This window comes from Notolepis coatsorum (assembly GCF_963971535.1).
Source record: "Notolepis coatsorum genome assembly, chromosome: 10".
In the NCBI taxonomy this organism is placed as follows: domain Eukaryota; kingdom Metazoa; phylum Chordata; class Actinopteri; order Aulopiformes; family Paralepididae; genus Notolepis; species Notolepis coatsorum.
In genome coordinates this window covers 79,147,975-79,164,864 of record NC_140174.1, presented here as the reverse complement: position 1 = coordinate 79,164,864, position 16,890 = coordinate 79,147,975, and positions in this window count along the sequence as shown.

The window sequence follows — 16,890 nt, the reverse complement described above, 5'->3', positions numbered from 1 at the left end:
CATGGAGTACCCTCCTTCAGCATTTAAGCAATTAGTCATGAACCGTACATTTGTATATGTCGTGGCCTTCAATTCATCCTCCTGCATTTAAGCAGTTTGCTACGAACCATACATTTGTATATGTCGTGGTCTTCAATACCCTCCTGGTTTGAATACACCCATTTCCGTCCCACTGTCTGTCTGCCCTCTGGTAACTTGGTTGAATACACCCATTTTCCTCCCACTGTCTGTCTGCCCTCTGGTAACTTGGCTGGAGCAAAGGTGTGTTTGTCCTCTAGGGACCTCATCTCCTCATCCCTTGCTCTCTCCCACTTGATTTGGGGGACAATGTGACCTCTTTAAAGGTCGGGGGTACCCCACTGACTACCCTGTAGCAGTAATCAACGGTGGTAAGTGTACTGTCATCCTCGTCACTCCCTCTCCGGGCATAGTCTGTCAGATACTGTGGGGGTTTGTGTTCCCTTGAGGGATACCTCCCACTGCTTGGGGCACTTGACGTCACCCTCGGGTGCTCCTCGTCATCGCCCTCTGGGGGTAGCTGACTGTCTGCCTGCATGGCCGTACTAAGTACACTGGGCTGATGTGTCTCTGTTTCTACACACCTTACTCTGGAGTCCAGCTCTGGCTCCTCTGTCTGTGTCTCGCTCTCACATGTTGTCTTTGTTTCTACACACCTTACTCTGGAGTCCAGCTCTGGCTCCTCTGTCTGTGTCTCGCTCTCACATGTTGTCTTTGTGACAAACTTGACTCGCATGTGTTTCTGCACTCTCCCTCTACCGGGATGATGAACTAGGAAAGCGTGGCTTCCCTTGTCGTGCCCTACAAAGAGTCCTTTTACACATCTGGACTCGGGCTTTCCCCTGTCCTGCAGGTACGCATAACACCCTGATCCAAATCGGTGCATTCTGGCTAGATTACACTTCTTTCCTGTCAGTGCTGTATACGGGGTGGTGCCCGAATGCTTATTAAAGCACCTGTTTCTGGTGTAAGCGGCTTCTTGCACTGCATAATGCCATAGGCTCTTAGGTAAGTTACTATCTACTAGCTTACACCTAGCCATTTCGAAAAGGGTACGCCATTCCCTCTCTGCCACTCCGTTCTGGTGTGGGGGATATGGACATGATGTCTCGTGTCTTATCTTGTACCTTCTCAACAGTGATTGGAACTCTCTGTTTGTGAACTCGGTTTCGTTGTCGGACCTCAAGCATCCTACGTAACCATAAGGGGCTACGTCTGCCAGGAATTTCTCCATGGCCTGGAGTGTGTCACTCTTTGCTTTGAGAAAGTATACAAACACTGCTCCTGTGCACACATCTGTAAAAGACTGTACTAGGGATGTCCGATATTATCGGCCGACCGATATTATCGGCCGATATCGGCAGTAAAATGTGATATCGGAAAATATCGGTATCGGTTTAAAAACAAACAAAAAACAATAACAATATTTGTTATATATATATCCTGTGAAATTATTAGTTACCTGAAATTATTCAGTTTTTTGGACGGGGAAACCCTGCATATATCGGTATCGGTTGATATCGGTTGATATCGGTATCGGAAATTAAGAGTTGGACAATATCGGAATATCGGTATCGGTAAAAAAGCCAATATCGAGCATCCCTAGACTGTACATATCTAAAGCCTCCTATGGACTCATTGCTTACTGGACCGGCTAGATCCGTGTTAACTAATGCAAGTGGTACCTTTACTTTTTCTGTGGGATTTCTGTTTCTCGGTTGAGTAAACTTCCCCGTTTTGCACACTACACATTCTTTATCAGGTCTACGCTTTTCACCTTCAATGTGCATGCCTTCTGTCACTGCTTGCAGTTTCAGTAAATCCTCGTAATTACAATGACCCATAATCTCATGCCATGTCTGAATATCGTGGCTGACAGTTACTTTACAGATATCATTTTCACCATTACACTTGTCGTTGTCATTACACTCTGTTTGCAGGTAATACACCCTCTTGTACATCTTTATGTCAAACCGTGTACCGTCAGGTTCTACAAGAAAATGTTTACCTTTATCGAAGAATACCTCGGCACCGCTTGCAGTAGCAGCTCTTACAGAGAATAGTCCTTGTGGGAACGATGGTTCGTAGAGATCGTTCTGTCCGTGAGGCATACCTGTGTGTCTCCTCTCTCTTGCGCCAACCCGTAGGTGCGCTTCCCGTCTGCCCGCTTCATGCTGAGCCTCTCCGGGTGGAAAGTGTTGTCAAAGTTCTTGAACCGACTCCTGTCGTTGATGACATGGGACGACGAACCTGTGTCCACAATCAGTCCCCTTCTCTGGGCCCGCTGCAGCTGTGCCGCCCGGCGATGCACACCATCCGCGCCCCGAAAGCATAGTCTTCTTGTCCCGTTATTCTCCGGGCGTCGTCTCGATCCGTCTCACGTCAACTGTCGCCGCCATCGTGTCCGCTGCCGTCATCCTGTCCACAGCCGTCTCCTTGTCCGTAGCCGCCATTTTGTCCGTGGCCGCCATTTTGTCCGTAGCCGCCATTTTGTCCGTGGCCTCCGTTTCGTCCATGGCCGCCGTCTCGTCCATGGCCGTCATCTTGCCCATGCGCGTATCGTGCGCTCTGGTCGTGTTTCTTCATGCAGGCTGTGCCCCGTGGATTTGCAGAAGCTACACCAGACAGTCTTTGTGCAGTCGCTTCTCCGATGGCCTTTCTCTCCGCATTGCCAACCTGCCAGTTCCGCAGTGGTCCTGGTCCTCTCCCTTGGCGTCGCTCGGGCCTTTAACACCCTCTCTCCCGCCTCCGCAGCGGCTGGGTGGGTCTCTTCTGAGGCCTCGAAGTTTCTTCCTTGAACTGTCCCAGCGTCATGTCCGCTGAACCGTGTGTTACCAGGAGTGTGAACAGTTTGTACAGCTCCGGTAGTCCTCTCATCACCATCGCCATCATTAGCCCATCGTTTGGTGCTTCTCCGGCACTCCTCAATGGCGTTGTGATTTGCTCCGCTCTGTTGACGTATTCGGTCACAGTCTCGGTGTGCCCCTTCCTCAGGGCCGTTAGTGCTATGTAGAGGGCCACGACTCGGGGTCTTCCTCGCTCGATGTAATGCTCTCTCAACACCTCCAGGCTTTCTCGACCTTTGTCTTTAGTGTCGCGGAATATCAGCCCCAAGCTGGTGTCGTCGAGCAGCGGCGCAAACTCACAGTACGGTCTGCGTTACGCTGGTCGTCCAGGGCTTGCTCTTCCGCCATCAGGTCTCCCGTGGGGGCTGCCAGGATCGTCTTCTTCAGTCCTGCACCATATTCCCAGAGCTCATAGGCCTCTGCTTTTCCATTGAATGAGGGCCATTTGCCCCTTCCCTTGTTTTCCATCCTCTTCATTGGTGGTAGGTGTAGCTTTAGCTCTTGTTGGCCTAGCGTCTAGCCACGTGATGCTTAGGGTGACCAGACGTCACGCATTGCGCGTGATTGTACAGCATTTCTGTCTCCTTTCACGCGTCTGTTAGGAATTCAAATCCACCCAAGTTCTTTAATTGATATAGTATGGACCAGCTGACAGATTCACAAGCGACAAAGTTCTATTTCAAAACGGAGTCTTTATTGTTGATCACACAGAGAATTCTCCTGCAGCCCACGGGCTCAGCCTCTCGCACCAGAATGAAGACATGACATGACAGCGTTTTATACCCTCTTGCACAAAGAGAAAAGGGAGGGGTGCGTGTGTGTGTGTGTGTGCGTGTGTATGTATGTGTGTGTGTGTGTTTGTCTGTGTGTGTGCTTGTTTCAGAAGGGGGGCTAATGGGTTCCAGATGTAGGCAGGGAGAGACCCCCAGTTTCGAACAACACCCCAACAAATCACGGGCCCCGACAGCTGAGTGGGGGGAGATGTGTGCGTGTGTGTGTGTGTGTGTGTGTGTGTGTGGAGGGAGACACAGAGCCACTACAGCCTGCATCGTGGGGAGACAATGGGTGCACAGATATAAGATATTGACATCAAATATCACTAGATCAATGAACTAAACTATCAATCCCCCCTTTTGACATTAAATCAATATGTCAACACAACAGTTCATTGATGGATCTGTACCCGTCGATTGTCATCCATTACACGCATCACACCTAAACCAAACGGGATAAACAACGGTCAGAGAAGGGAGATAGAGATAGAGGGAGGGGGGGAGCGAGATAGAGAGAGAGAAGAAAGAGAGAGACACAGATTTGCAACTTTTCAGACAATACACTTAACCCCTTTTTGACCCCCCTTACTCGGGCACACGCAACGTCTATCAGGGCGCTTCCTTCCCTCTGTTACAGTACACCGCCCATCTTGGGCCGGTCCCGTCTTCTAGAGGGCAAGGGCCCCTTCCTGAGCTGGTCCCCGTTCCAGGGTGCGGTCCCCTAGGCAAAAGTGTCTCCTCTGGTCTGCTGCCTCCTCAGTGTCTCTGGACTGTCCCCTCCACCTCTCGCCAGCTGGCCCACTGTCTCTTCAGCTCTGCCGCAGTGGCTTTCCTCCTGCTGTTCTTCCTGTTCTCGTCGTCGATGATCTGCGGTGCCTGGCTGCGGTGCCTGGCCTTGCTGGGAGGAGGGGATATGGGGCAGCGGTCTGGAGCTGCCTCCTCCTCCAGTCTACCTATCTTCATCCTGGCCTGTCCTTCGTCTCCTCCTTTCTGTCTCCTGGTCGAGGGTCGTCTGGTGGTCTCGTCTCGGACGTCTGAGGGGCTGCTGCTGGCATATCACCCCTGATTCAGATGCGCTGCAGACAGCTGGTGTGAATGTCTGGAGCTTCCGCACCATCTTCTTCTCCATGTCTCCTTTCCTCCTTTCCTCCTTCTGATGTCAGGAGTACTCCTTCCGTCCTTCTTGCGTAGTCAGCTGGCCCACATCAATCTCAGCAGCGCCTTTAAGTTGTTAGGAATTCAATCCACTCAAGTTCTTTAATTGATATAGTATGGACCAGCTGACAGATTCACAAGAGACAAAGTTCATTTCAAACGGAGTCTTTATTGTTGATCACACAGAGAACTCTCCTGCAGCCCACGGGCTCAGCCTCTCGCACCAGAATGAAGACATGACATGACAGCGTTTTATACCCTCTTGCACAAAGAGAAAAGGGAGGGGTGCGTGTGTGTGTGTGCGTGTGTATGTATGTGTGTGTGTGTTCGTCTGTGTGTGTGCTTGTTTCAGAAGGGGGGCTAATGGGTTCCAGATGTAGGCAGGGAGAGACCCCCAGTCTCGAACAACACCCCAACAAATCACGGGCCCCGACAGCTGAGTGGGGGAGATGTGTGCGTGTGTGTGTGTGTGTGTGTGTGTGTGTGTGTGTGTGTGTGTGTGTGTGTGTGTGTGTGTGTGTGTGTGTGTGTGTGTGTGTGTGTGTGTGTGTGTGTGTGTGTGTGTGTGGAGGGAGACACAGAGCCACTACAGCCTGCATTGTGGGGAGACAATGGGTGCACAAATATAAGATATTGACATCAAATATTACTAGATCAATGAACTAAACTATCAATCACTGATAGAAGAAACCATCAAACTACTGTCATATCCTTTTGTAAGGTGATAGAATTAATGGTAATATCGTATATTTAAAGGCACCCTCGCTGAGTCTGTGTCTGCCTTCTCCTCCTTCCAGCATTTGGCTTGACCTGCTGACCCTTGGTGCAGGCTGTGCTTCCGTCCTTCTCACGCACACACACACACACACACACACACACACATACACATAGGACACGCACACACACATACATAGGACAGATACACACACACACACACATACACATAGGACAGATACACATAGCTCACACACTTACACACACATACACATAGGACAGATACACACACACACACACACACACACACACACACATACACATAGGACAGATACACATGCACAGACATAGCTCACACACACTTACACACACATACACACAGGACAGATACACACACACACATAGCTCACACACACTTACACACACATACACACAGATACACAAACATAGATTTATGTCTACATTTGAATTGCTTTGAACTCTCGATGGCCTGGCAAATTGTCACGAAAGGCACGGACTTGTAGATTAATGACTAAACTAAGGACATGAACTTATGTCTAGCCTCGCACACACTCACTCAAACACATACACACTTATATACACACAAACACACAACCGCCCAAATGCGGGGGACCCCAGGGGCCCATTATCGTTGGCTCCCACTCCCCACGAAGAAACACGTGCTGAAATCCCCCTCCCTCTTATCCCCATTCCCGCGCGTTTTCTCTTTGTCCTCAAAAATGGTGGCGACAACTATCAATCATCAACCAGGAAGAGGTGTGTCCAACTACCAATGTATAAAAGGTTGTGTCTGTCTATTATCGGGGCCATTCTGCAATTGTCTGTTCCCTGAGCGGAGAGTATATGCAGGTGGTCTGGATTGATCTGTTCTTCTTGTGTTCTTCTTGTGCTCTGAGATAAAAACCTGGCAATTTAGCCATCTGACTCCGGTCTCATCTCTGCTCACCTCGCTGACAGTCAATTAAAAGAACCCAGGGCTAATTTACATTTTAAGTGGAGGCCCGTGCGAATTTCCCTTTACGTCACGCATATTGAGACCATGTCCTGCATGATTGGTTGTCATCCGCGCTAACGTCTCCCCCCCCCCCAATGTGAAAGAACCTCTATGCGTCGCGTAACGTTACTAGTATCTGACCGCGAGTGACACCGCATCCTGGGCATCCAGGCGACATGACAACAAGTCCCAACGGCGCATTTCTGGAGACTAATGTTATGTTTGACAACAGATGTTTTGACAAACTGCTTGTATTGCCACCCATACTTGCAAATGTTTTATTGCACTTGTGGCAACGTGCGTTGTCTTCGTTTTGTTCTCTCCGCCATGATAATAATAATAATAATAATGAGCGCAGAGCTCGGTCTGTGTCCTCAGCGCTTCAAGCGCTTCAAGAGCTGAGGACACAGACCGAGCTCTGCGCTCATTAGTGTGGGTGACCTGGCGAAGCCAGGTTGCAACCCACACTATACATATCTATACTCTTTTTATTTATTCTTTATTCCACCGATTTTGCCAACAAACTCCTCCCAGAGCGTTCGCGCCCCATACACGTGAAAGGTATCAAAACGACCGGCTTGCTCCAACTCGATACGCTATTCGAACTCGTAAAGTTTCACCGCACCGTCTGGCTACGAATCGACTTTAAACGGTAAAATTTCGGAAATACAGTGCAATTTAGAGTTTCAAACACTTTGCAACACGTAAGCGTTCGCGCACCATACACGTGAAAGGTATCAAAACGAGCGGCTTGCCTATGGCAACTGCGGTCTTCGAACTCGTAAAAGTTTCACCGCACCGTCTGGCTACGAATCGACTTTAAACGGTAAAATTTCGGTCCCATTGGGAATGCATTGAATTTTAGAGTGTAGCAGCTGAAATAATCTTTTTCCCCCTACCTTGGGTGAATTGCGAGTGTGATCTCAATTTTGGACGTATAAATAAAACAAACACATCAAAACGATGACACGGCTGTCAGCCCGCTCACAAAAGAAAAATAAATGGAATTGGACATTTCTATCTCAACTGACGACCATTTGTTTGAAGGTTCTCCTCCCCATTGACCGCCATGCAATCGCCCTCTAGAAATAAATTTTTTCACACTATTTTTTAGCCTTCTGTTCCGATCGCCGAAGGAGTGCCACAATATCGCACGAATGCCACAATCTCGCGCACAACCCTTCGCCTACTCGTTGTAGTGCTCTTGTGCGAGTCACAACGCTTCATCTCTTATAGTTTTCTTTTAATCAACGTGACAATGCAGTCATGTAAAGAAATTTCAGAATATGCAAGTCATTGTGCTCATGGCTGATTGGTTCAGGCTTAACAGCTGTGAGGCTCAGGGCTCATGGCTGAGCTGACCTGCCAATGACATCATCCACTTAACCCATCATTGGCCATCACTGTGTTGCACTACTGAATTGCTGGACAGCGCCCTCTGTCTTGTGGGTTGTGTCATTGTACTCAGTAGGGATATCCTCTTTCATTTTTCATTGGTCCATGTTGACCCCCTTTCATTGGTCGATGTTGACCACTCCCCCGATCCTTAGACCACGCCCCCTTAGGCCACACCCCCTCAGTGTATCTCTTGAACCGTTTGTCGTAGAGACTTGCGGATTGTGCCATTGGTCGATGTTGACCACCTTTCATTGGTCGATGTTGACCACTCCCCCTGTTGACCACCTTTCATTGGTCGATGTTGACCACTCCCCCGATCCTTAGACCACGCCACCTTAGGCCACACCCCCTCAGTGTAACTCTTGAACCGTTTGTCGTAGAGACTTGGGGATTGTGCCATTGGTCGATGTTGACCACCTTTCATTGGTCGATGTTGACCACTCCCCCGATCCTTAGACCACGCCCCCTTAGGCCACACCCCCTCAGTGTATCTCTTGAACCGTTTGTCGTAGAGACTTGCGGATTGTGCCATTGTACTCGGTGTAATAGTGTAATAGTGTGTAATAGTGTAATAGTGTGTAATAGTGTAATAGTGTAATAGTGTGTAATAGTGTAATAGTGTGTAATAGTGTAATAGTGTAATAGTGTGTAATAGTGTGTAATAGTGTAATAGTGTGTAATAGTGTAATATTGTGTAATAGTGTAATAGTGTAATAGTGTGTAATAGTGTAATAGTGTGTAATAGTGTAATAGTGTAATAGTGTGTATAGTGTGTAATAGTGTAATAGTGTGTAATAGTGTAATAGTGTTATAGTGTGTAATAGTGTAATAGTGTAATAGTGTGTAATAGTGTAATAGTGTGTAATAGTGTAATAGTGTAATAGTGTGTAATAGTGTAATAGTGTGTAATAGTGTGTAATAGTGTGTAATAGTGTAATAGTGTGTAATAGTGTGTAATAGTGTAATAGTGTAATAGTGTAATAGTGTGTAATAGTGTAATTGTAACTGAGGGGTACAATTCCCTGACTGTATTACTAGATATGATACTTACTACCACTACCTTTGTACTTAATATTCGGCCACCCAGTACTCGGCATAAATATATTATGATGAACACTGTCACGTAGATGAAACGGATCCAACACAAATGTACGAATTAGAAATAGGTCTTTATTTCTACACAGCGATGGTGTGTAGAGCAAGCACTTAATCAAATCAATCACATTTATGAATGGGAATTAGTATGCACTTTTATGGCAAGAGTATTCGTCGGTATATCAATAGAGAATGTCCAATCTCTGAAGGCGCAGGTGGTACATATACGACCTGGAATAGTTAAGGAATAACAGCAATGATACTTTAATGATTATAGGCTGGATACACTAGGGGGGGTTAATCCGGTCGCTTGTAAGCCGACAGGAGTAGGAAGGGGGGGGGGTAGAATCCGGCTGCCTCATCCGGCCAAGGGTATCCCAGGTGAACCCACTGTAGTGCCGTTCAATGCGCCGGCGATCCTTGGACCACAGATGAAAGCAGATGGACTCTTTGTGGGCCGGCGTCCTCCGGTCCACGGAGGAGAGACGTGAAGCGACCTCGTCTTGCAGAGCGTCTCCTCACCTTGCGTCCTCTCCAGGGGGGGGGGTTCCAACACACGGCTGTGTCGGGGGTCTTTATCCATGGAATAATCAATGTATACAAAGCATAATCCATGTCTGGGAAGGCGGGCTGTCGTCGGTAGAATAATCCGGTATACAGGTCCACTCGCTCGTCGGCTCTGGGGCTCCTCGGATGCAGCTTCACGTGGGGTCAACCACCCTGGATAAGCAGCCAGTTCTCTGCCCGAAACGATGGGGTACTGACTACGGTAGTATTCTCACCGTACGAAGCACTATATATTAACAGACTATTATTAGCTTAATAGACTACGTCCAACTCGACGATATAGTGCCAAATATGACTATTCAAATATTAATATACACGATGTCTCAATACCGATGGTAGGCGAACTTGGCCTTACTCCCACACGTGGCGTCGCGGGGAGGCTTTACGTCTGTAACTCTATTGGAGGGTAAGAAACTGGACTGAAAAGGAAGTCCTACTTTAGTAGCGCAGTATATATACGCACTATGAACAAATAGTCCCATTAGTGGTGCGGTAGCCAGATTCCTACGCGGAACTAGGACTTGTTCGTACATGTTGAGCGGTACGTTTGAACTGGGTCTGAGGGGTATGGCAGCCTGGCACCAAGGTCTCGACCAATAGTAGAATGGAGACTATTATGGGATGTTCAGTAGGCTAGAATGGATATTCAATGCATATTGTACAAGGAATATACAAGGGATATCAGGGAATATTAGAGAATATACAAATACAATTAAATATATATATATAAATAAATATATATATTCGGTTTAATCTGGCCCTTCACAACAGCCACCCCCTGATTGGTCCCAGACCTAATCAGTTAAACAGAGACAGATTAATCGCGTTGTCTATTTACACATAAGGGTTTGCTGTAGGGGTCAGTCAACTTCACAAAGTCATAGGGTTATAGGGTCATGGTCATCATCGATTGTGTCTGGGAGTCGGGGCAGTTCTATGAGCCTCGCCACGGGACGGGTGTAAGTGCGACCCTGGACGAGCACTTCAGCTGCTCGGACCTTGCCGTCGGCACCGGTGATCACTTTGCTTACGCGGCCGGCCGGCCACATAGCTCTGGGCAGTGATTGATCAATAATCATGACGACTGTTCCTTCTGTCAAATTGTCTCTCTCCTTTACCCACTTCTGGCGGGTCTGTAGAGACGGTAGGTAGTGCAGTAGGAATGTCCTTTGTTGTGCACTCTCTATGGTGGGGTCTGCGGAGATAACAGTGCTCAATCCACAGAACACAGGCTTCTTATTCTCAGCCTCCTCCTGACTGGCTTCCCTCGGGATAGGCGTGGGCCACTCTCCTTCCGGGAGCTTTAGGAATGCTGGGCCGTCACTGTAGACATTGCGACGGGTGAGGTCATCCAGGGGCATCCCCCGGGTGATGACGTCAGCTGGGTTCTGTTTTGTATCAACGTAGCGCCACTCTGTTTCTCCGGTTAACTCTTCGGTTAAGTCTTGAATCTCGGTGACTCTGACTCCCACGAAGACTTTGTACTTGCATGAGTCCGATTTGATCCAGGCGAGTACTGTCGTGGAATCTGACCACAGGATTGTTCTAGACACCGGTATGGTGAGCTCACGTTGGATGAGCGTGGCTAGGTGCGCTCCGGCTAGGGCTGCGCAGAGCTCTAGACGTGGGATAGATTGTTGCTTGCATGGGGCTATTCTCGAGCGGGCGAGGACAAATGCTGTGTAGATCTCTCCCCCCTTTTCTTGGGCCCGCAAGTAGGCTACTGATCCGTATGCGACCTCTGAGGCGTCACTGAAGACGTGTAAGTCCATTTTACATGTCTCTGGCCTCACCGTGGGTGGGAAGTAGCTTCGGCGCATATTAACGCCTGGGAGTGAGTGGAGCTCCATCTCCCACTCTCTCCAGGTGGATGCAAGGTGTGCGGGAATGGGGTCGTCCCAGCCCTGGTCCTTGTCCCACAATGCTCGTACAATCATTTTTGCCCTGGTGGTGTACGGTAGAATACATCCTAGCGGGTCATATTGTCGGGCGAGTGTTGTGTACACACTCCGTCTGGTGGTCGGCGCCGCCGCCGGCCTTCCCTGCTCCGTAGTCAGGGGCTTGTGTCTGTAGTGAAGCGAATCTGTTTTGAATCGCCACACCAATCCCAGGGTCATCTCCTGGGCTTCTCCCGGGATTGTAGCCATCCAGGTCTCGCTGCTGGCTGCCTTGTCCTCGGAGGAGAGGCTGCGCAGTACTTGCGGATCGCTGCTGGCCCACTGCCTGATATCAAAGCCGCCTTTGATCAATGAGGCGCGGAGTTTAATCAGGAGAGCCTCGGCTTCTTCCTGGGTTGAAAGGCGTTGTAGACAGTTGTCTACGTAGAAGCTGTTCTTTACGCTGTGTCGGACCTCTTCGTCCGCTGCTGGGTCCTCTGCTACATGTTTCTGTAGTGCAAATGTAGCACAGCAGGGGCTGCACGTCGTTCCGAAGGGGAGGACTTCCCATTGGTAGATGGCTGGGTGCTCATCTCCTGGCTTCTCTCTCCATAGGAACCGTAACAGGGGCTTGTCCTCCTCTACTAATCTCACCTGCGGGAACATTCCTTTAATGTCCCCGCTGATGGCCACCTTTTCCTGGCGGAAGCGGAGTAGAACGCCGAGTAGGGAGGGGCCGAGTGTGGGACCGGGCAGTAACTCTTTATTCAGATTTTGGGATCCGATCTGGTAGCTGCAGTTAAATACTATGCGGTCTTTACCGTTGTGATGGACCTTGTGGTGAGGCACGTACCACGATTCAGTGGTCTGGTCAGCCTCTTTAATGTCCATCTTTGTGACGTGTCCCGCTGTGATGAGCTTCTCAATCTCAGCGCGGTATACACTCTCTTGGGCGGGGTTCTTGGCTAAGCGCCGCTCCGTGTTCAGCAGGTACCGTTCTGTGGCGTCTGTCTTGGCGTGGAAAGTAGGCCTTCCTTCTCGCCGCAGGAGTGGCGTGGCGTATCTCAACACGCCGTTGACCGGGACTCTCTTGGTCCCTGTCTCGAGGAGGTGAATGGCGTAAATGTCATCTTTAGAGCGAATGTCTTTCCTTCCGTTCTTAAAGGGCATTTGTTCCAAGGTCCATAACCGCTCTACGTGTTGCAGGAGTGCGGTTTCTCCCTCTGTGACTCGGGAGTGGAGACATCTAGTGGCTGTACTTCGGTTGAGAGATTTGGCGAGCGGGCCTTGGAGAGTCCATCCCAAACGGGTCTCGACTGCTGCAGGACAGCCTCGGGGTCCGGTATGAACCCGGTCTATCGGGACAATGAGGTCTGCATGGTCGGAGCCTATCAACAGGGTCGGCATAGCATTGTCTATGAGCGGGATCGGTAACTTGCGCAGATGTGCATATTTCTCCATCAGCTTGGCGACGGGGTATGTGTACCGCGACAGTCCTATTTCTTGGCTGGTGAAAGCGTCTGTAATCTGGTACCGTCGCTCAGGCTGGCCGCTTGCTGCGATAGAGAATGAGACATTCTCGCCCTTTATCGTCTTCAAATCTCGTCTTATTGTCCGAATTGTCATTTGGGTTTCGCTTCCCCGCAGCCCTAGCTGGGCCGCAGCGGAGGCGAGCAGAAGGGTCTTCTCTGACCCGTCATCGAGGACGGCGTAAGTGTCCAGGACTTTATTCTGGTAGCTTAGTGTCACACGCACTACTTTTAGGAGTACTCGGGCTCCACTGCTGCTGGCGGGATCGATGTACATGACGCTCGCTTTGCTGCTGGATGGTGCGGGTGAAGGGTGCCGTCTGTTACTGTCGTGAAGTATGTCCAGATGGGCTCCATCGCACTTGGTGCACCTTTTCTTTAAGCGGCATTCGGCTGCCATGTGTGAGCGCGCACAGCGAAAACAGCGCTTGTTGGACTTTATCCATTGACTTGCTTCCTCCACGTTCAGCTTGGGGAAGGAGTCACATTGCGCTAGCCAGTGTTCTTTCTCACAGTAGGGGCACACTATCTTCCACTTCTCCGTTCTGGAGGGGGTACTGTGGCTCCTGCTGCTCGGTACTGACTCCGATTGGTGCATCACAGTCACCGATCTTCTTCCATCATTTAGTCGTCTGGTTCCTTCTCTGGAGCCAGGGGTGCTCCGTCCGAATGTATCTAGCCGTAGGCTGCTGACTTCTCTCGCCAGGAAGTCTGCTAGATCGAGGAGGTTCGGTTCGGGGCCATTCGGGTCTCGGTGGTCTCTCTGCCGGCTAAAACGCTCCTGTCGAGCGGGCGGCAGCTTCTCCAAGATCCTTTCCACATTTGAGTTGGCGTAAAGTTCATGCCTCCCCTTCTCTCTCTGCGCTCCCAACATCCCTACCAGGGACTGCACTCTGATGGACAGGTCGTCCAGTGCTCGATTGTCTATTGCTGGGGGTAAGCGGTCGATGTGTCGGATCTCCTGGATCACGTAATCCCATATGCGCCCATACCTCTGGTCCAATGCTACCAGCGCTGCTGTGTATGGGGTGGTGGAAGTCGCGTAGGCGAGCGCTATATTATGTGCGCGGGGTACCTTTAAGTGCTTCAGTAGGATGGCGTATTTATGGCGTTCATCCAATACATCCACCAACATGGTCTCCAGACACATGCGGAGTTCTGTATACTGGGCCCGGTTCTCTTGGGTGAAGTCGGGTACCATAGGCGTGCCAATGTATGACGCTGACTGTGGATACATCGGCGAGCGTTGGGGGAGAGGCCTCCTAGGCGAGTCTCCTCCCGCTCCTTGGTATGGGCTGGTACCGGCAGTGTACCATGGCCCGCTTGTCCAGGTGCTGTTCCTCGGTGCGGGTTGTGCGTCGTGCTCACCCGTGTATAGAGTCGGGGGTCTGTAGCGCAGCTCCGCGGGAGTATAGCCTGGGCTGTACCGGACCTCCTGGTCCGGTAGAGTACTGTGCTGTCGTCGGGCGTGGTTCTCCTCCTCTTCCTCTTCGTCTTCAGTTAGGTCATCCAGTGCTTGTAGTCTCTGGTTTAGCCTCTCCACAGGATATGCTGCTCCTTCCCGGTTGCTAGGTCTCGCTTGGACCGGTGGGGGGAGGTGGTCTGTGGGGGGTATAGACCTTGTCTGTTGGTCAAGTTCAGGGTTGTTTACTCGGCTAGGGGATGCCGCCCTGGAGGTGTGTCTAGACGAGTTCCTGGAGCCTCTGGCGGAGGGAGAGGGTGTTGTCCGTCTGATCAGCTGTTCCATTAGTTGCGCTTGCTGTCTGTCGCGCTCTGCGTCCCGTAGAGCACCAGCAGCTGCTCGCTGGCTGTCTGCTCGGTCTCGGGCCACATTCTCTTCTCTCTGAATGCGTCTCATTTCCAGACGCATATGCTCTTCTTCGCTCCGCTGCTGGATCTGCAGTCGGTCGCGTTCAGCAGCGGCGTTCAGGCTGATGAGGAAGGCCTGCTGTAGGGTCCTCTCTGCCTCGCTGGGAGAAGGCGGTTGTATAGGGGAGCCTTCCCTCGGGGTACTCCTTGCGGAGCCTTGGAGCTCTATCTCCACGGTGCTCTCCCCGTCTTCTTCCGTGCCGAGTTCTCTCTCGGTAGCGTTGAATTCCTCCCGGGACTCATCGGGGACTACTTCTTCAGTACTGGCGGGGTGTGAAGTCATGTCTGGTTCCCACTGGTCCCCACCGTGAACTTGGTCAGTTACATTAGAACCCGTAGGGGCCTCTATGGTCGGGGTAGTCTGGGCGTTGGGGTTAGACATACTTTTACTTTCTAGTTTTACCGCGTTTACTGTTAGTAGAAGACTAGGTTGTTGACTGACAGCGTAAGCCTCTAAGTACTGAGGGAGCCGTCGTTCGCGCTGCGGGCGTTGGTTAGGAGGATCGTTTCGTGGAGTGTTCATCATAGGCCATTTCAATATTAATAACACTATATTAATATTACACTAATTACCCTCCGGCTCGAAGGACCAATTGTAACTGAGGGGTACAATTCCCTGACTGTATTACTAGATATGATACTTACTACCACTACCTTTGTACTTAATATTCGGCCACCCAGTACTCGGCATAAATATATTATGATGAACACTGTCACGTAGATGAAACGGATCCAACACAAATGTACGAATTAGAAATAGGTCTTTATTTCTACACAGCGATGGTGTGTAGAGCAAGCACTTAATCAAATCAATCACATTTATGAATGGGAATTAGTATGCACTTTTATGGCAAGAGTATTCGTCGGTATATCAATAGAGAATGTCCAATCTCTGAAGGCGCAGGTGGTACATATACGACCTGGAATAGTTAAGGAATAACAGCAATGATACTTTAATGATTATAGGCTGGATACACTAGGGGGGGTTAATCCGGTCGCTTGTAAGCCGACAGGAGTAGGAAGGGGGGGGGGGGGGGTAGAATCCGGCTGCCTCATCCGGCCAAGGGTATCCCAGGTGAACCCACTGTAGTGCCGTTCAATGCGCCGGCGATCCTTGGACCACAGATGAAAGCAGATGGACTCTTTGTGGGCCGGCGTCCTCCGGTCCACGGAGGAGAGACGTGAAGCGACCTCGTCTTGCAGAGCGTCTCCTCACCTTGCGTCCTCTCCAGGGGGGGGGGTTCCAACACACGGCTGTGTCGGGGGTCTTTATCCATGGAATAATCAATGTATACAAAGCATAATCCGTGCCTGGGAAGGCGGGCTGTCGTCGGTAGAATAATCCGGTATACAGGTCCACTCGCTCGTCGGCTCTGGGGCTCCTCGGGTGCAGCTTCACGTGGGGTCAACCACCCTGGATAAGCAGCCAGTTCTCTGCCCGAAACGATGGGGTACTGACTACGGTAGTATTCTCACCGTACGAAGCACTATATATTAACAGACTATTATTAGCTTAATAGACTACGTCCAACTCGACGATATAGTGCCAAATATGACTATTCAAATATTAATATACACGATGTCTCAATACCGATGGTAGGCGAACTTGGCCTTACTCCCACACGTGGCGTCGCGGGGAGGCTTTACGTCTGTAACTCTATTGGAGGGTAAGAAACTGGACTGAAAAGGAAGTCCTACTTTAGTAGCGCAGTATATATACGCACTATGAACAAATAGTCCCATTAGTGGTGCGGTAGCCAGATTCCTACGCGGAACTAGGACTTGTTCGTACATGTTGAGCGGTACGTTTGAACTGGGTCTGAGGGGTATGGCAGCCTGGCACCAAGGTCTCGACAAATAGTAGAATGGAGACTATTATGGGATGTTCAGTAGGCTAGAATGGATATTCAATGCATATTGTACAAGGAATATACAAGGGATATCAGGGAATATTAGAGAATATACAAATACAATTAAATATATATATATAAATAAATATATATATTCGGTTTAATCTGGCCCTTCACAACAGTA